At 35.4% G+C, this 20,342-nt stretch overlaps 1 protein-coding gene across 1 annotated transcript in view; it reads left to right on the forward strand.

Annotated features, from left to right (window-relative positions):
- The window catches only part of Zip99C (Zinc transporter Zip99C), a 336,298-nt gene that overhangs the window by 297,178 nt on the left and 18,778 nt on the right, over positions 1 to 20,342 (forward strand). The gene's annotated exons all lie outside the window — the stretch shown is intronic.

The following is a 20,342-nucleotide window of genomic DNA, read 5'->3' on the forward strand; positions in this document are numbered from 1 at the left end:
TTAAGACATGCTATAATTTCTAAGTGACTTAATTTTTAAATAGAAAATTAATTTGTGCATTTATGTCAATGTCTAACTGACATTATAAATCAAAGTATTACAAGCACAACGAATAACAGTTGGATAGTAGTTTAACCAGTAGTTTATATGAATTTTATATGAATGTGATCAAATCCAGACATAAGTGTTTTTTTATTCTAACCCTCCCCTCCCCCCATTATTCCTTGGTACTTTTGACAGAAAAACTGAATAAAGTGATACAAATGAACTATAAATAGAAAAACACATCACTAGGAAGGGAATTTAGTGATTAAATCCACTGACAACTACTGAGCATTAAATGGGACCTTATTTTTGTTTTTTATAACTGACCTCCAAAGCATTCAGTGATCCACTTCTGTTACAAATATCATAGACATCGAGGCAGACCCACAATATTAAGGGATGTGTACGCCAGAAACATTGTGTGCCGAGAGGTTTTATAAAGTAATGCATTCTAGTGATGTTGCTAATAACCAAGTTCAACTAAAATTCAAGAGCACTGTACATAAAGGTATTGCTAATTCTTATTTTTAAATAACTTTATTTTCTTTTATTTATTAACAGTAATTATATCTTTAATTTGGAAATGAAATATTTTGAAAATTAGACTTTATTGAAAGATACTTGAGAACATGTGCTATTCTCAAGAGAAAATGTTAGGAATCAGTACTGCACTTATAAGTTTATTATTATTTTTTTAAAAACAATCCATATGCAAGGCAGTACTACTTTAAATCTTATCCAGTGAAATGCCAGGTTAGGTCAACTTGTATGTATACATATTGCCCATCTAACATGAGAGAGAGGGCATTCTACACAGGGTATAATAATTATGGTGAGAAGCACTACTCTAAAAAACTTTATTTTACTTTACTAATAAATAACAAAAGTGAAGTGCATAAAGTAATTATGCAGTCTCTTCCTAGAAATTATTAGTGGATTGAATATAGATGAGATTAAAGATTAAAAAGATAAAGGTTCACATCACATTGTGAATCCAAAGTAAAAATATATTAAGTAATTGATGAACAATGAATCATACAAAGAAGCAGTAGTCATTCCAAGTAGGGACAAAGAGCTCTCTCTCTCTTGACCATTCATGTTAATTGCTGTTGAGAGGTGTGTATTTGTTGATTGCAGTGTGTTGACATATCATTGCCATGAAAATAGTAATTTGAAGTTGATTGATTTCTAATTTTCATGGACCATTTAATAAAAGACTGCAAGTTACACCATGGGGAGATACAAAAATTAGATTATTATTACATATAAATATTGTGCTACTAAATATCTGCTTGCGTGTTCTTTATAAATTACAAAAGTTGTAACCAATTTGGCATTAAAATTAACTTCATTTATATTAAATTAGTTAAAAAATTCACAGTAGATTAAATAATCAAAAATTGGAAAAAATTAATAATTATATGTGTATTTAATGAAGAGTGATTAGATAAGAAATTTTAGTGTACCTAAAGCAGGGAGTGGAGTCCAAATGAATTTGTTGAACTGGAGAAAGCCATTTCGACAAATTCATTTGGAGCAAAAGGAGAAATTAGCCAAAGGGCAGAATTAATTCTGTGTTTTATAATCCTGCTTTAAGCCAGTTTTACTCTATGGAGCCGAGTGCTAAGCAATAAATAAAAGAATTGATTAAAAAGAGTTTAGGGCTAAAAGCCTCAGACTACGGGAAATTTAGTCTCCATGAACAAGTTAATGCAAAGCATCATTTTAGTTCATAGTAAATCACCAAAATAGATGAAATGGCATCATTTAGTCCTTGAGGTTGTCACGGACATTCTCTCAGATATGTCACACAAGCTGTACTTTGTTACCTGGGAGTCTAAAACGCTGATGGAATTGATATTCGGGTGACATTCAAGTCAAGTGGACCCAATTTCGGCGAAGTCCGGATGGTCTGCTTCCACCTTCATGATGGTGGGACTGTTAGTAATCCTGCATATAACCTCCATGCACAATCACACTGTGGATGGCCACCCAGGTGTAAACCAACATAAGCAGGGGTCGAGGTGTGGTGGCCACACCACATGGACGAATGCCGCCCTTCTGTGTTACCAGGCAATACTAGGTGGTAGATGACTCTCATCAACCGTGCAATACCACCACTTTGCTTATTGAAGGCGTGAAGTGGTGGAACCCATGTTTAGTCTCCAGAGCTAAGTTCTGGTCAACCCTTCCCCATCTCTTCCATGACTTTTGCGGTTATGATGGATATCATGACAAGATCCAATTTTCCTTACATTTCGAGGGTACAGCTCTAAAACGGTGTTCGCAGGCTGGCTGCAAGTTAACACACCGGACTGAACCTATTGGTAACTCTCTAGGAGGCTTCCGAATCAGCTATTGTATAATCTTGCTACCTCTACTCTGCCAGATAAGTGACTGGAGGGAGGAGTAATGTGTATGTGGGGGGCATTTTCGAGGCCACGTTATGTCAAGGATCTGGGTATATTCTTACCATGTGTATGCCATATCCAAAGCTTTCATTACTTCATACAGTATGTCCCCCTTCCTACTTTTTCTTACTATTGAATACACCATGAATTGTCAAACTAATAGAGTAAGTTTATCTAAACCTCCCAAACACTTCTAGTTCATTTCACAAATTTACATGGTCTCAATTCTAATCTCAACAATGTCCATTTCCACTTGCAGTTTGCCAAACCACATGTACTTTTTTCTGACAGAATCTCAGTAATCGGTTGATTCAACTACTGCTCATCTCAGTTGCCCAAACTATTCGCTGTACGATTCCTTTTGCCTCAAAAGTGGTACTTGTGCATATGTCCGCTCCACTATTCCCTGTCAGAGACTTGGTAATTTGGAATCTCCTCTTTACAATCTTCTCTGGCTTAAAATCTCTCTACCCCATTGTGTCAAATTCATCTGTTGTCTCTACCGTTCTCCCAACCCCGCTAATCACTTGGGGAGCTCTTTGACTTCCTCTCTTTGCAACTTGACTTTCTCTAGTCCAACTTTCCTAACAGTGAGGTAATTTTCCTTAGTGATTTTAATGTTCACAACTCCAACTGGCTTCCTTTTTCTAGTCACACCAACCCAGCTGGTCGAGGTGCTGAGGCTTTTGCAATTACAGCTGACCTCCGCTTAACGCTGATAATTTGTTCGGAAAAAACAGAGCGCTAAGTGAATCCGCGCTAAGCGAGCGCCACATTCCCATAAGGTAACATGTTTGTTTTTGAGTTGCGGTTGGCACCACAGGATATTTCCTAATTAGTAATAAACAGTAGTAAAAAGATGCACAAATGTCGGTCAAAATATTTAATATTCAAATATTTGTATATATAAAATATTCTGCATCGCATACATATATAATTATGTGGTAATTACTTACTTATCAAATTAAACTTGAAATTACAATTAAAATCATGAATTTAATTGATTTAATTTAATTGATGAATTTAATCATGAAATATGTGTCGATTTTGGATTTCTACTTTGGCCCTCTTCCTGGTAAATTAAAATGGGTTTTAATTTAAAATCACCTGCAGCGTTACCGCCCAGCAATAAAGTCAACTGATCCTTTGCCGCTTTGAAACCTGGCATGTTTTTTCTTCTTTCAATATGAAACTCCTTTTTATGTTAAAAACTTGTTGAGAAGTATAACACATAATAATACCCCTCCAATAATTTTAACAAGTTCTTTTTTGAAAGTTTCGGCGATCTGCACTTGCAGCTTCTCCCTGGATTTTAAGTCTATTCAACCAGCCCTTACTAGTTTTAAATGGTTCCCCCCCCCCTTTTTTTTTAGGTGAATTTTCTATAGATCATCATATAGGCTTAGGCTAATCTCTCTCTCTCTTTTTTTTTTTTTTCAATATTTAAATTAACTGAATTCTGCATTGGATATTATCTTCAATAAAATTAAAGTCTCTCCATTTCAATCCTAATAGCTGACCTAGCCCTAGTTGCTTGTAGTGGAACAGCTGTCTTTCCCGCTGCTAAAATTAATTCTTTATTTTTATAATTGTTCTTACAGTTAAACTTGCCAGTCCTAAATTATGGCACACATCTGCTTGTCGTTAACTGGAATCAATTCACTTCAAAATATCTAATTTAATTTTCAAATTCAGTCTTTTTCTTACATTTATAGTCTTCATACTGCATCCAGATGGTGTTGCTTTTTCATTCTTATCCGCCATTATTAACTCTTCGAAAATGTAACTGCGTTGGTTGCATTAATTTTGATTCAATGTTCGAGTAAACTGTAGTTACGCATGATGTCTAATACTGTACTGAGTGATGACTAGCCTTCAGATAAATGTATATAACGCAAATATTACAAACAATATACTTGATCATTTTTTAAAATGTTGATCTCGGAACTACATAACAAGTCACTTTACTGCAATTAAATTAGCATGCGAGAAAATTTTACTGAGTGTGGGAAAATTTCTCAAGTCAGCGTGGAAAACATTTTAATGCTGTTTTGCTATTCATTTTCAAGCTATCGACTCCATCAGATGAAACATTTTCGTTAAATATGCCAAAAATGCAATCTGTACGCGGATAAAAGAGCGTTATAGTGATTTGTGATAGCATTATAGTCAGATATGGGTCATAATATAAGAACAGCATTATAGCGAATCAGCTTAAAGCAAACCACGTTATAACGAGGGCCTGCTGTACTGATGACCTTGCACGGATACCTACAAGAATACTAGACAATCCTAACCATATAGCTAACACGCTTGATCTTTTTTTCACAAACAACCCTTCTAAGTACATGGTCGAAGTTGAGTGGTCCTCTAGGCACCTCAGATCACAACTTGGTAATTGTCTCTTCTCTGGTGGAGCCTTTATCTCATGGCTATTCCCAACCTCATATTGTCTGGCATTACAAGAATGCAAAAATGGAATGACCTGCAAGATTTCTTTTCTTCTTTCCCTTGGTCGGATTACTGTTTCAAAACTTCTGATGTCAGTGTTTGCTCAGATTGTGTCAGTGAAATTATTCTTGTAGGAATGGAATCCTTAATCCCGCACTCCACTTTAAAATCTCATCCTTTGTCTAAACCTTGGTATTCCAATAAATGTGCTAAGGCAGTTCAGTTCTTTCCCCCACTCTTTTCCTCTTGAATATTAATGACTTTCTTCCATTGACTGGAAATCCAATGCATAGTTTTGCCAATGATAGCACATTGCATTCCACTTTCCATTTTGAGACACCTTGCCCTGCTCAATCAGCTTAAACTTCTCGAATATCCACTACCAATTCCTTAAATGCCGATCTACAGTGGTGCAAAGATAACTTAGTTGATTTCAATCTTTCTAAAACTCAATCTTGTCTTATATCTTTCAAAAAGGATTCTTCTGCTCCTATGCTTATCTTTGGTGACACTCTGATTTCTAGGCAAAATGATATATCTCTTTTGGGGATTACCCTGACTTCTAATCTCTCTTGGCACAAGCACATTACAAATATTGCTTCCTCTGCATCTAAAAAACTTGGTTTTCTCTTTCGCTCTCGGCATTACTTTTCTTCCAAACAGCTGTTCACTCTGTACAAATCGCAAATCTGCCCTACCATGGAATACTGTTCCCACATTTGGGGCAGTGCTCCCAAAACCTCTCTAATGCTTCTAGATTACATTCAGAAGAGGGCAGTTAGGTTAATTAATGACTCCTCTCTAACAGAGTCTCTCCACTTGCTGTCTCATAGACACTGTTTCTGCTGCATGCCTTTTCTACAGATACTTCCACGGGTGCTGTTCTTCTGAATTGGCTTATATCATTCCCGCTCTCTCTCTCTCTCTCTCTCTCTTTCTCTTTCAAAACAGTCCGAACACGTGTGCCGCCACCAGCCAACATCCATTTACTGTCAAACTTCAAACTCACAGAACCAACTTTTCATCTTCCTCTTTATTCATTTAACTGCCATTTTCTAGAACAGCGTTCCTTCATACGTATTTCCTGAAAATTACAGTCTACAGAAGTCCAAGTCTAATGTCAACAGATATCTTCTCTCGTCTTCTCAACCTCAAACCCAAACACAGTACTAAGTACTATAAGTTCTAATACCTCTCATGTTTGAGGTTATTCATTAAAAAAAAGAAATAAATAAATAAAGTCATTTTTGTTACATCTCATATTGTGATTGCCTTCACAATGAGATACCTGTTATTGCACTACCTCTAATAAGCAGTGCTTCCAGTAGAGAAGACTAGTTTTCCTTATTCCCGTTGGATACCACCACCCAGATGGCACCATTTTGAAGCTTGTTGGTCTCTGATCAGTGGGTGGGAAGGTACCTCGGTGATACAATGAATGCCAGCTCAGTTATGAAGTTTAACTTCACAATATGAGGGATACTAGATAGTGAGCAATAGTAAAGTGCTAAAAAAAGGTTTAGGGGTGAAATGGCATCATTTTTGTTACTATGAACTGAAATGAGAAATGGTGAAATAGCATAATTTTGTTACATCTTATATTGTGAACACCTTCATGAGATGCCTTTTATTGCACTGCTCCTAATAAGCAGAGCTTCTAGTAGAGAAGACTAGTGTTCCTTATTCTCGGTGGATACTACCATCCAAATGTCACCATTTTGAAGCTTGTTGGCCTCTGTTCGGTGGATGAGTACGTACCTCAGTGATACAATGAATGCTAGCCCAGTTATGAAGTCTAACTTCATAATGTGAGAGATGCAATAGTAAAATACTAAAAAAAGGGTTTAGGACTGAAAGCCTCAGACTATGGGAAATTTACTAGACAAACAAATTAGTGCAAAGCATCATTTTACTTCATAGCAAATTATCGAAGTAGGTGAAATACCATCGTTTTTGTTACTATGAACTGAAATGATGCTTTGCACTAACTTGTTCATCTAATAAAGGAATTTATTAAAAATTAGTGTTGAGAAGTGAGAAATTTTAGAAAACATGTTTTTTTATACTCTGGCACAAACACAAATTCAGAGGAATTTACAACTAAGCATTGTGATAATGAATACAATCATTACTATATATTTAGTAATTACCTGGGCTCAAACTATGGTAAACTTGAACATGTGGGCTACTGCATTCTCATGCTCACTTGATTACATCAGGCCTCTTGGTAACACTTTCACACCTTATAACAATAAGGAAATCAGAAAAAAATCTTCAGTTAACAAATAGTGAATTAAATATTTGTTAACTGAGGTAAATTGAAGCAAAGGATTACACCTTAACTTTCATTTTTTAATAAATATTTACAGTTTATCAGGTTAGTGATCAACAGACACTCATGATTGGTAAAATTACTTTAACCCTTTTGTGAGTAAGCACATATATATGTATTATTATTTTATTTATTTATTTATTTTTTTCATATAGGGGACTAAAAGAGTATGCACATATGTGTCAGTGCACTACCATTATTTTAAAATTATTCTACAGAGACTGCTGTCATTTGTCAACTGGGGTTTCCAAATAATACTAGCCATTTTTATATTTACAATATTTTTAGCAATTGGCATAGGAGAGCTTAGCCAAAATTATAACTAGGGTGACAAATGAGTGCAACACATTTTTAGTATTTCATTATTAATTTTATAATGTTTATTAAAAGGACTTGCAAATATCTTTTCATTTCCTGCCCCTAGCACAGGAATAGTTAGTTACAGCTAAAAAAAAAGTTACAGTTATAGTTAGTTACAGCTAAAAAAAAAAGTTACAGTTACAGCTTGTTAAAAAGGGCCATGCCCTTTTTAACAAGCTGTAACTGTAATTCCAGTTAACCTTTTAACTGGAATTGCACAAACTAAAATTGAAGAACTTTTCTAAAATTCAGAACCAGAAGCTGATGAAATTTAATGGAATAATAATGGTGTGTGTGTGTTGTGTAATATTTTTCAAAAATCAAAAATAAGTCAAAATCAAAGTCAAAAATAAGTCATTCCATTTTTTTTTTTTTTTTTTTTTTCAATTAAAAAATAAGGTTTTTTAAATTTTTTTAAATTTTAGTTTTGACAATAATTCCACTGTAACATTTGGCTGTGGAGTCAAAACGGAAAAAAAAAAAAATAATAATATTTAACCATCTAGCTGGCACCCTGTTATATTTGATACACCAAAAAACTAAAATACAATAAATAAGACTTTCAAATTTAAATAGCTACTAGAATCACATAATTGTGAATTTTAGTATGATATTCACTTTTTTATCTTATACAATGTCATAATTAAGAATAAATTTTTAGTTTCCCATTTTAAACTTTTTTTTTTTTTTTTGGGTTTGTTTTCTAAAAAAATGATTGGTGAAGTAATGGCATTACACTCCTACTATTTGGATTTTGTTATGGTTTTTTGGCTCTTTCACTAGAGAGCTAAAACTGTTCACTTCTGGTTGCATGCACACAGTCCAGTTAAAAAATACAGAAATGCAATTCTTAAACAAAGAATTAATAAGAAAAATTAATAAGTTAAATTATACATAAAAATGTGCAAATGTTTAAATTATAATAAAAACCAATTATGTATGAGATTGTTGTGCTGGGATTGATAAGGGTGATTTGTTGATGGAAGGACTAGATGTAAAGGACATAGATGCAGTGGAGCTTGATTGTTAGTAAAGTTAGAGAGGTAGATGTAATAGAGCATAATTGTAGTGGAGATAGAAATTGACTCCAAGAATTGTGTGAATGAAAGTTGCTTATCTTTCTTTTTGATATAATTCAAAAGTTCTTTATAAGTTAATAGATTTGATAATAGAGAGCTTTTAAGTGCTCGATAATTGTGTTTGCTGTTATTCCTGTGAACATGTCGCTTCGAAAAGTTTTAGTCCGACTTAAGGAACGAAGAGAATAATTGCTGCATATTCATCAAGCTTTTTAGACCTTTAAATTTTAATTTTAAAATTTAAAGGTCTAAAAAGGTCAAACAACCTACGTTAATGTTTTCCTTGCTGGCAGTGGTATGGTGTTTGTAGACAGAAGTTGGGTTGAGCACTCAATATTGAGACTGAGGGTTCACACTACTGTTCTGACAGTGGGGAAGATGTTTCACATTTTTTATAAAATTTATATCACCTTCACAAAGAATTGTTAACGCATCGGGCTCACATCTGGTATGGGCTTGGCACACCTGAGCTGGATATCATCATTCTTCTCTTTCCTGGTGATTCCCTTCTACTTTTGACACACTCTCTCTCTCTCTCTCAGGGAATTTTTTTTTTTTTTTGGCATAAGCCTTAGGCTTCCTTGCACCAATAATAATAATAATATCAAAAATAAAGGTAATCCTGTTGATTTCATATTATAAGTTAATGTAGCAACTTTGGATTTTTCAGCCTCCGGAGCATGCAAATCAACCAGTGCTTATATACAAATATAATACACGATAAACCATATGAACCAGTATGCACCAAAAATAATAAATTAATATTAATAAATATTAATTAATTTTTAATAAATTTGTATTTATTTATTTATTAATTTATTAAATTAATATAAATTAATTTAATAAATTAATAAATTTGCCTTTATTACCAGCATTTTTTCATAAATTTTAGAATAATGTAAGACAAATTTAAAAATTTGTGTGATTCTACAAAGTATAGATATTCAAAAGGTTCTTTTTGCTTGTGGTCCACACAAGAAGTCCATCAGGAAATTTCCCAGTGTTGCGATCTGCATCCTCCTCTTAATGCATCTCTTGAATTAAGCCCTGGACGCCTCTGTAGTGGGAAGGAGCAGCAGTGCATAGCACACGCTTCTTGATTAGACCGGGGTTCGAGCCCGTCACCACCAAATATGGAGGATGCAGAAAGGTCAGGGAATGACCACCCCATATCCCGGAACAATATGGCCTTAGTTGCTAATGCTCCTAAAAATCCAAATAACAACAACAACAACAATTAAGCCCTGAAATCAGAATGTGGGTATGATTTATTATCACGAAGCTGGATAATTCCTTCTTTCAGTTGTCTGAAGTGATGGTGAGGCACACACACACACAGCCCAAAGTTTCATAAACAAAGCATGACCTCAAGACAGCCTTTTTCTTCTGCTACTATACAAACATTTGTCATCTTCAGTAGCAATTTGATGAAGAAATGATTCTTTTCTGCTTGCTCAACAAAGTGTTGCAGATTGTTGAATGTTGGGTTCTGTTTTTCAGCTGACAGTTCATGTGGAACCTAAACTCCTTATCTCTTAACCTTCCTGATCTGCTGAAGATGCTCATTTACAGTAGACCATGATGAATTAAACTTTCTTGATAACTATTTGGTGGTTTTACGATGTTCCGTTTCAACAGCTGATTTACTGATCAAGCTGGAAGTGCTCTTGGGGATATCCAATGCTTCAATGGGATAAATACTGAAAATCTTTTTAATGGCCATTGTTGCACTGTTATTCTGACGAAATTAATAGTGTATACGTTTCTCAAACTGTGTTCCGCAGAACACTAGTGTTTCATGAGATGTGAACAAGTGTTCCGCAAAAAATCGTAATTAGTAATTTAAAAAATAGTAATAAAATAAATAAATTTTGCCTATTTGTAGCATACACTACTTTTGTATCATTATAATATTTTTAACATAATTTTTTTTCAATTATTAATATACTGGCATAGACTAATAATCAAATAGACCATGGAACACTTTATTTTGGCGGGCTTTGCATAGAGGTAATGACACCTATGAAAAAGTAGCAATATGGTGATCTAGTATGCCATTCATATGCGATTTAGCTTGGAGTACATGGGTTGAAGGAGAGGAGGAAGCAAACCGATATCATAACTAAACATACTTCCTTGCATAAATTTTTTTTTGATAATTATTAGTATTGCAAAATATTATTATTAAAATATGTGATCATGGATTGGTGGTTGAAAAAAGGAACTTTAAAATGAGAAGTAAAGTACTTCTAGTAGTGCAGCTGTGGTCGATGAAAACGAACACAATATTGTCACACTTAAAAGTGAGAATGAACAGTCACAGCCTTTTCGTAACAAAAATCCAAAGTGAAAAACACTTATGAAGCTACGCCGATTGACAGATCAATCATTTGGATCCTGTACGATACGTTATCTGCGATAACCTATTGTACAGAACCAACTAATAAAAGACCAAAACGAAAGTATAATGACAATTATTTGAATTTCGGCTTTAGTGTGTTGGAAATAAAGATGATGATGAAAAAAAAAAAAATGTAATAAAATGTTAGCAAACAGTTCTTTGGCTCCCGCTAAACTTGTGTTTCGTAAGTGTTCCGCGAATATGTTGTGAGATGAAAAGTGTTCCATGACTAAAAAAGTTTGGGAAACGCTGCTGTATACAATGACATGCATGACTTTCTTCAGTTGTTTTGTGTAGGAAAACCTGAAAGAAAAATTACTATTGAACTTCCAAAAATAACACCCAATTCATGTGAAATTACATATAGGTACTTTTGGCAGTTTTCCCATAAATGTACAATAAACAACATTTCACAGTTAGGTTATATAAAAAATAACACTGCTTCCACTATCCCACTACTCCCAATATTTATTCTGAATGGGGCCTACCGTAATACTGTCATTGAGACTTGTATTGATATTGGGTTTGCAAAACACATCAAAAATATCAAAATTACTTTAGATATTTTTTGTAATGTAAAAAAAGTATACAAAGGTATTTTGATAAATATGAAAATACCTTTGACTGTGGGTCCTCTATGACAGAATAATGGATTCTCCATTTATCACTTGTTTGAAGAGACTTTAACTTCAGTCCATTTGTTAAAAGATGTTAAAATTCTTAAAAGTTCCTGCTGTCAGTGCTGTGGTTAATCACTTTCAGTTGGAGGGAGAAGAGTAGCCTCATGAGTTATTCTGGGTATTTTCACCCCACACAATATGTAAATTGGCACATCAATTGGAGGGAGAAGAGTAGCCTCATGAGTTATTCTGGGTATTTTCACCCCACACAATATGTAAATTGGCACATCAATTGGAGGGAGAAGAGTAGCCTCATGAGTTATTCTGGGTATTTTCACCCCACACAATATGTAAATTGGCACATGAATACATTTGTATATACATAACACACAGTGAAAAAAAAAATTACTTGGCTCCGTGAGAACCAGCACATTAAGACAAGTAATCAGTATGCCAAGGAATCTTCAACAACCATTCACCATGGCAAGATAAAATTTTTCCATTATTGAGATTTTTAAAAAATTTTATATTATTAAATTTTATTATGATAGTGTATTTAAGGAAAATGTATTGTTGATATTTTTACTGAAGAGTTATATTGAGTGACTCTTCAGTGACTTAGACAATGTTTTACAATGACAAACGTTTCGACTGCCATTGATTGCAGACTTACTTCGTCCTAACTCATCCACTGTGTATTATATTCATCCATTTGGTTTAGCAGGACATTTTTTGCTTGCTGTTATATAAGCATGTATTCAAGATACCCTTCTATGCCTGTAGCTGTATTTCTCAGTACCAGCTTCCTAACAAGTATACATACAGTATGTAAGTATGTACAGTCGGACTTCTCTTTAACGAACTTTCATATAGCGAAATTTTATGTAATGACCTTTTTTGATTTCCCCTTGGTCGTTATGTTGAAAATAGTTTCCCTATAACGAAGAAAATTTCCATATAATGGACTGATTTCGAGAGACCTGAGTGTGCATTTTTTGCACCTCTGGCCTTAGGCAATAAAATTATGTTGTAGAAAGCATAAATTAAGAGCTAAAAAGATTAAGCATTAATCCCTTTAGCTTTTAATAGCTAAAGGCTTTAATTCCACGAATTAAGAGTTAAAACATTTTACAATTTAATGGTGCCTGTAAAACCTTGCAGGAGGAAACTGGCCAACCACGGCGCAGGATTGAAAAAGATATAAGTTTAGGAGAGGCCTTTGCCGAACAGTGGATCAGCAATGGCTAAAAAAAGTAAAGCCTATGCAACTTATACACTACTATGCTGAGAAGTCCCGCTGGTCAGCTGTCCACAGCCATTGGCAAAGATTAAAGCATATTCCCGACATGAGCATTGGCTCTGGTCAGCCTGTTTTCTACCGTAAGCATCCTATTAGAGAATTAGGAGAGAGTGATTTTCCTTTATCTTGGAAATTCATCTGTTGTGTCGAAGGAATGAGTCATCAACACTTTTACTAAATTTCACCTGTCTCTGTTTACATGGTAGCTACAAGTGGTCTCTAATTTCAGCTTTGTTTTAACTGCTATGCAAGTAACCTTACAATGTCTAAGAGAAAATCCTTGAGTGTAGTGTGAGAAAGTGGAAGTGCTTAATAGTGTCGATTGCAGCATTAAAAAAAAAAAAAAAAAAAATCGCTTTAAAATTTGATTTCCCTGCCAGTAGTGTGTCAACCATTCTGAAAAACCTGTTTCAGTTCTCAAATTCTTTGAGGAAACGGGACCCAGTTGGAAGTGTGCGAAATTATGCCTTTGGGAAGATGTAGATGAAGCAGTTTTTAAGTGGATGAAGTTGATTCAAGACCAAAACATGCCGATATCAGTACTATTAATAAAAGAAAAGGCTATGGAGTATGCATCTTTTCTGGGGCACAAAACATTCCAAGCCAGTTCTGGTTGGCTGGACAGATTTAAAGAGCATCATGGCTTACTTGAAAAAGTTTTATTTCTGATAAAAGTGGAGCTGCAATCAAAGAAGACTGTACCCATTGGAAAGAAACCTTATTATTGTTACTTGTTTATTGATATTTGTCTTTTACAGTTTATACTTGTTTTTATACCCTGACTTAGTGACCTAATTCATCAGGCCACTGAAAGTTTTACTTTTTTATGACCAGGCACATTATAGCCTTAGTTGCTAATGCATCAATAAAACCCAACCAACCAACCAACCTTGGAAAGAAACAGTTTTGAAAAAAATTATGGAGGACTAAGAGTCCAAAGACATATTCAACGTTGATGAAACATATCTATTTTTTAAATGCTTGCTGAACAAGACACTGACTTTTAAAGGTGATAAATGTTTAGATGGTGACAAATGTGACATTTTTATGAATGGTGTACATTAGAATCCAGTGTACAGCAAAAAATAACCAATATTTTACGACATAATTCTTAAAAATGTACTAATAAATTGTGGGCATCATATAAGTAGTCATTTCTTAATATGTTAGTATTGATAATTATTTTTAAACATCAGAAAATTTATTCATTCCCACTTTCACATCTTTTACTATATTTCTGAATTTACAGTATTTTTCATTGTTGAAAAGGTCATATTTCTTTATAACAAAATTTCTGTATAACGAATTTTTTTCAAGGGAACGATCGATTTTGCTATATAGAGGTCTGACTACACACACACACACACACACACACACACACACACACACACACACACACACACACACACACACACACACACACACACACACACAGTCAGTTCTCATATAACTCGATAGTTGTGTTCCTAGAAACCCTTATGCAATGCAAAATCGTGCAATATAAATAACAAGCCTTAATGGGAAAAAATAGGGTTAGTTGCTGGCCACCCAAAATTGAACACACATTTATAACTAAAACATTACCAAATACAATAAATAATCGTAATAAAACACTTACACAGTTGAAAAATGTAAAATTAATAATTTAAATTTAAATGATCAAAGGGTGGGAGGGTTGAAGCAGCAGAATTATGGGGGAAGTGGTGGCAGGTTGCCATATTATTGAAACTGAGAGGTGGAGGGCATGCGGATGAGGGCTTTGGACAAAATGTAACACCAGAACTATAGGGCTGTGGCTCATTTTCTATCTCTTTCTTGGGTGTTTTCATAAAAAAAGACATCTAGTTTCTGTTGTTTTTCTATCTTCCTTCTTTCAAAAGGCATCTGCTTATATGGGATCGAATTGTATGAAATGCCCTTCTGCTTCTTTCTGCATTGTAATCGTTATCTTCTAGCCATTGCATACTTTTTTCAAATGAATTCAAAACTGAAGATACCTCTGAAGTAGAAAGCTGTTTTATGGTGGCTTGCAGGCATTCATCTTCGCCATCTTCCGCACTATCCACCTGCCCTCCAGCAACAAGTTGTTGCAGTTCTTCAGTTGAAAGTTCTTCTTCACCAGATGAAGCAACTCTTCTAAGTCTTCCTGCAATTCCTCAAAGTCAACTGCTTTGCAAGTGCAACACAATGTGCTTTTAATTAGCATTAGCATTAGTAGAGGCATTTGATGCAAGAAAGCAAGCTTATGCAGCATCAGCCAAAAAAAATAAAAAAAAAATAACTACTTCCACTTCACCCCTCTGTTCATTCGAAATACCTGTCCAGCTGAGCCTTAAACTTATTTAGGCTATCAACTTCTACGACAAGGGATGGAAGTCTGTTCTACCAACCAACCACGTGCTGGCTAAAGGCAAATTTCCACACGTCTATCCTACATCTGTCTTTCCTCAATTTGAATTTATGCCCTCTCAGGTGATTATTCTGAGCAAGAGGGAGAATCCCATCAGCATTGAGCATGCTCAAACCATTCAAGGCTTTATACACTTCTATCAGATCACCTCGCTGGCGCCTAGTCTCCAGACACTGTAATTTGCAAAACTTAAGCCTTAAGGCTTAAGTTTTGGAGGCTTAAATTAGGAGGCTTAAATAAAGGCTTAAATTTAGGAAGCTCCTTTACAGGATCAAAGCCTTTAAAATCGCAAATAAAATCTGGTAAAAGAGGCTGCCAAACACCACGTAAGCATTCTTTTGTCACTTCATTCCAAGCCTGCACAGTTATGTAAATTGCATTTTTTATGTTCCATTTTTATCGCTTTCAGAAGTCCTTAACTGTTGGTTCATTTTTGCCCTTTTTACAAATTTTAGTAGCCACTATCAACATCTTAAATGTGCATCTTGTGTAATAGTGCTTAAAAGCAGCAATTACTCCTTGGTCAAGTGGCTGGATAAGACGCCATGGACTGCAGCCAGAAATCTCCTATCTGTGGCCACTGTGCAGTCACTGGCCATAACTTTAAAAATTGCCAAAACAAAAATCAGCAGCCAAAAGTCAGCAAGACTGACTGACTGACCATTTACATAGCATCAGGGATGTTTAATGCCCCTATTACCAGAAAATGATTAAATTAATCCAATCTAGAACCAAGTATGGGTCAGATTGAGAATGTGAATATGACTAGGGCTCTAAACTTCGTACAGTTGAATACTTAAAGAGCATGTGCAGTTGTTGATCAGATCAAGCTCAAATTAGAGGAAAATGATATCTTGGTACTCCAAGAACCCTACATACACAGGAATACAGATATACAGGAATTTTTCTAGCAGGGATAAGGAGGTGATTATCCCCTTGTATGAGGCAATGGTCAGACCACACCTTGAGTACTGTATACAGGTCTGGAGGCCTCATTTTAAGAAGGATGTACATCTGTTGGAACAAGTACAGAGAAAGGCAACAAGGCTAGTGAATGGAACAAGGGGTTGCTCTTACCAAGAAAGGCTTAAGTTTTGCAAATTACAGTGTCTGGAGACTAGATACCTGCAAGGTGATCTGATTGAGGTGTATAAAGCCTTGAATGGTTTGAGCATGCTCAATGCTGATGGGATTCTTCCTCTTGCTCAGAATAATCGCCTGAGAAGGCATAAATTCAAATTGAGGCAAGACTGTTGTAGGATAAATGTGCGGAAGTTTGCCTTTAGCCAGCTGGTGGTTGATTGCTGGAACAAATTCCATCTGTCATTGTAGAAGTTGATAGCTTAAATAAGTTCAAGGCAGAACTTGACAAACATTTGGAGCGAGTGGATGGGTGAAATAAGGTTTTTTTTTTGGCTGATGCTATATAAGCTTGCTTTCTTGCATAGTGTGCCTATGCTAATGCTATGTGTAATAGGTAGAATTCAAGGATACCCAAGAGGCTATAAGATTATAGAGTACACCATTAGTTACCAATTCAAATCATTAAACGCACTACACTTTCATCGTTATCATATGTTATAAGAACCAATTTTGAACGGCTCTGTGATATTTTTCTAAAGCACATTTCTGGAAGTCACGACCATAAAACAATAAAAACAATTTGCACTTTCCAGTTACTGCAAGCAATTATAAACGGGTAGTAAACTCAATGTTATTGCATTTGTGAAAATATTATAGCTGAAATTTTGTGGGTTTTTACATTATTATGGTGAAATGTGTTTGCCCTTTACTGAAATATTCAATCGTATAAAAAACATAAATAAATTTTCTTTAAGCTTTGTTAGCTTTTTTTCTTTAAGCTTATTTTTTAAGCTTCGTAAACTTGTTACTCCACACAAATAGTGTTGGTTGCAATTTGTGCGTTCCGTTAAAAAATGCTTATGCATGCTATTGAAATTTATAAAGAGAAGATTATCTTGGAAATAAATGCCTCTTGAGGCATTTCTGAAGAAGATGACTCCTTGTGCAACAACCCAATGAGTACTGAGCCAATAATGAGTGATCAACGAGTGTGCATTTAGTCGATGATGATGATGAAGAATAAACATTCTTTAACATTTATAAGTCATAAATAATTTCTCTATTATTATAATTTGCTTGATTTTACAGGCAACATTTTCATTTCTTTGGATAAATCAATCATTGTTAAACATAAACTAATTAGCTAACTAATTTCATTGTTGTTAACGTAATCCCTATTTTTAACATTAGGTCTATGGGAAATAAATTCCTGCTTTACGGGTGCGCGCTAGGAACGAATTAACTCGTAAAGTCGAGAACTATCTATATTTACAAACAGTTACAGCTCTGCTACCAAATGCAAATATTATTGTGTGTGCTGATGTCAACTGCCAGTCACCCTTATGGCATAGCCATGTGGAAGACAGAGCAGGCACACATAATGGCTAAATATTATCAGAGTATATAGCAACTTCTACATTTTGGGTGTTAAACCAGTCCCACAACGTACCAAATTTTAGTAGTATTATGTGGGAGAGTGATATTGATGTCATTCTTGCCACAAATTCAATAGCATATAAAATCTCAGGCTGGTGTGTGTGTCCAGTCAGCCTGGACTTCATCAGACCATAGAGCAATAACCTTTAAATTAAACAGACAACTACAGACAGATCCAGTCTCTACTAGATATATATAAAAAAAAAGATATAACTTATAGAAAGCAAACTGGAACATCTTCACTGAACTTACAGCAGCAGAAACGGGAAACAGAGATCAAACAACAGTCATAGCCCAGACGACCATCCACTGATTATGACTGACATTATTGTCAAAACGTCAAACCTGTCCATCCATGAGAAAAAACGCAAGAAGCAGGTAGTCAGTCTCCTGGTGGTGCCTGAACTGACTATACTCGAGAGAAGGGTGCACCAGACGAGGTGACATTTTCAGAGAGCCAGAACATCTTAGCCACAAAATGAAGTGGATGCATTGAACAATTCCTATAGGATTCTCAGGAATCAATACACAGTCCTCATTAAAGAAAAGAAAAAAAGAATCCTGGAGGCCCTTGGTGGGAACTTAAGGAGTTATCTACAGAATAGTGACCATATAGGTGCTGAGAGGAGATGTTATAGAAACTACAGTCAAATCAGACGAAACCTCAACCTTGTGTTGGGAAGAGTCTGTTAACAACATACTAGGCACTATTATCCAGACTGAGGCTGGGGATTATTCCCCTACTCAGAATGACATCATCAAGGAAAATTTACAACACTATAAAAATGCCAACATAAGAGCCTCTGTTTACAGCAGAAAAATTTCAGGTACCTTGACAAAACTAAAAACAATAAATACCGAGGATTTGATCTTCTAGAAGTTGAAATAATTAAAAAATTGGCTGAATTTACACCTGACAAACTTATAAATCTGTACAATCACTGTCTGACAGAGGGAAATTTCCCCAAAATTTGGAAAATAGCCATGCTCAGGCTCATTTTAAAGAACCCTGAAAAACCTCCCACTGATCCTAAATCCTATAGACCCATAGCTCTACTCCCAGTAATGGGGAAAATATATGAGAGATTAATCTACAATAGAATCTCAACTTATACCCTTTTCCATCAATAGTTAAAAGCAGGACATCATTCAAATAATCAGTATGGTTTTAAGCAGAGAAACTTTATGGAACACTTCATGCACCACCTACTGATAACAGTTAAAAATACCAAGGAGAAATATATGCTGGCAATTTCTATTGACTTTGCTGGGGCATTTGATTCACTCTAGTGGCCTAGTGTCCTCGGGAGACTGCCAGGCAGATGTTCCAAACAGTCTCTATAAGGTAATAAACAGCTACCTTAAAGACAGCAATATCTCCGTATGTATAAGGTTCCAGGAATTGACACACCCTGTGAATAAAGGTTGCCTGCATTGTTCAATCCTTGGTCCTTTCTTCTGGAACATTGTTCTGGATGAATCTGGCCTTGGATCTGGGCCTGGTGAAAAGCCAAGTCTTTGCAGATGACTTCATTCTCCTTGTGCACAAATGCACATGCTCAAAATATCACCTGACAAAACCAAACAAATACTTCTAAAAGTCAATCTGGACATAAGAAAACGTCAACAAATTAAAATAAATAGAACTACTATCAAAATGATAAAGAATTAAAATACCTTGGAGTTGTTTTTAACTCAAAATTAGCATTTTTCCCCCTTCTTGCTTATTTGGCAAAGAAAGTGAAAAATTATGCAGGCATGATTGCCATGATCAGTTGAGCAGCTTGGGGGTGCAAAAGAAAGACCCTGACAATCATATACCATGCAGCATTCCTGCCTGTTATAACTTATGGAGCCAGTGCATGGTTCACCCACTTGGCCATAGTAAGAAACAGGAATCAATACAGAGGAATATACTTCTCACTGACACCAGAGCATGTTGTGTTGTAAACGCACCTGCACTGCAGGTGCTGGCTGGTGCTCTCCCTCTTTAACTTGGAAGTAGCCAAAAAAGGCTTATATTATAGACTTAAAAAAGGGCATACCCAAAGAATTTCTGGTGATTTCTGCCCTTGATACAGCCAACACCATTAAGGCTGAAAGTAAAAGAATTGCCAGAAAGCTCCATGAGCTATGGCAAACAAATTGAGAGCAGGAAACCAGAGGTCTGGTTACCAAAAGGTTTCTCCCACAGGTGGCAATGGTTAGCCCAAAGCTACCAAAAAAGAGTCCAGGGTAACCCTGGACTCTTTACTACCTTTATATTGACAGGCCATGGCTTCCTAAAGGCAAAATTAATCTCCTTAGGGCTGACTGATGGCCCAAACTGTACCTGTAGCAAGAGTGAAGACTGGCATGGTATAATTTATGATATCCCCAGAACCCAATTAATAGCACAGATTTGCCCTCTTCC

This window comes from Mastigoproctus giganteus, chromosome 5 (genome assembly GCF_048544385.1).
Source record: "Mastigoproctus giganteus isolate SK-2022 chromosome 5, ASM4854438v1, whole genome shotgun sequence".
Classification (NCBI taxonomy): domain Eukaryota; kingdom Metazoa; phylum Arthropoda; class Arachnida; order Uropygi; family Thelyphonidae; genus Mastigoproctus; species Mastigoproctus giganteus.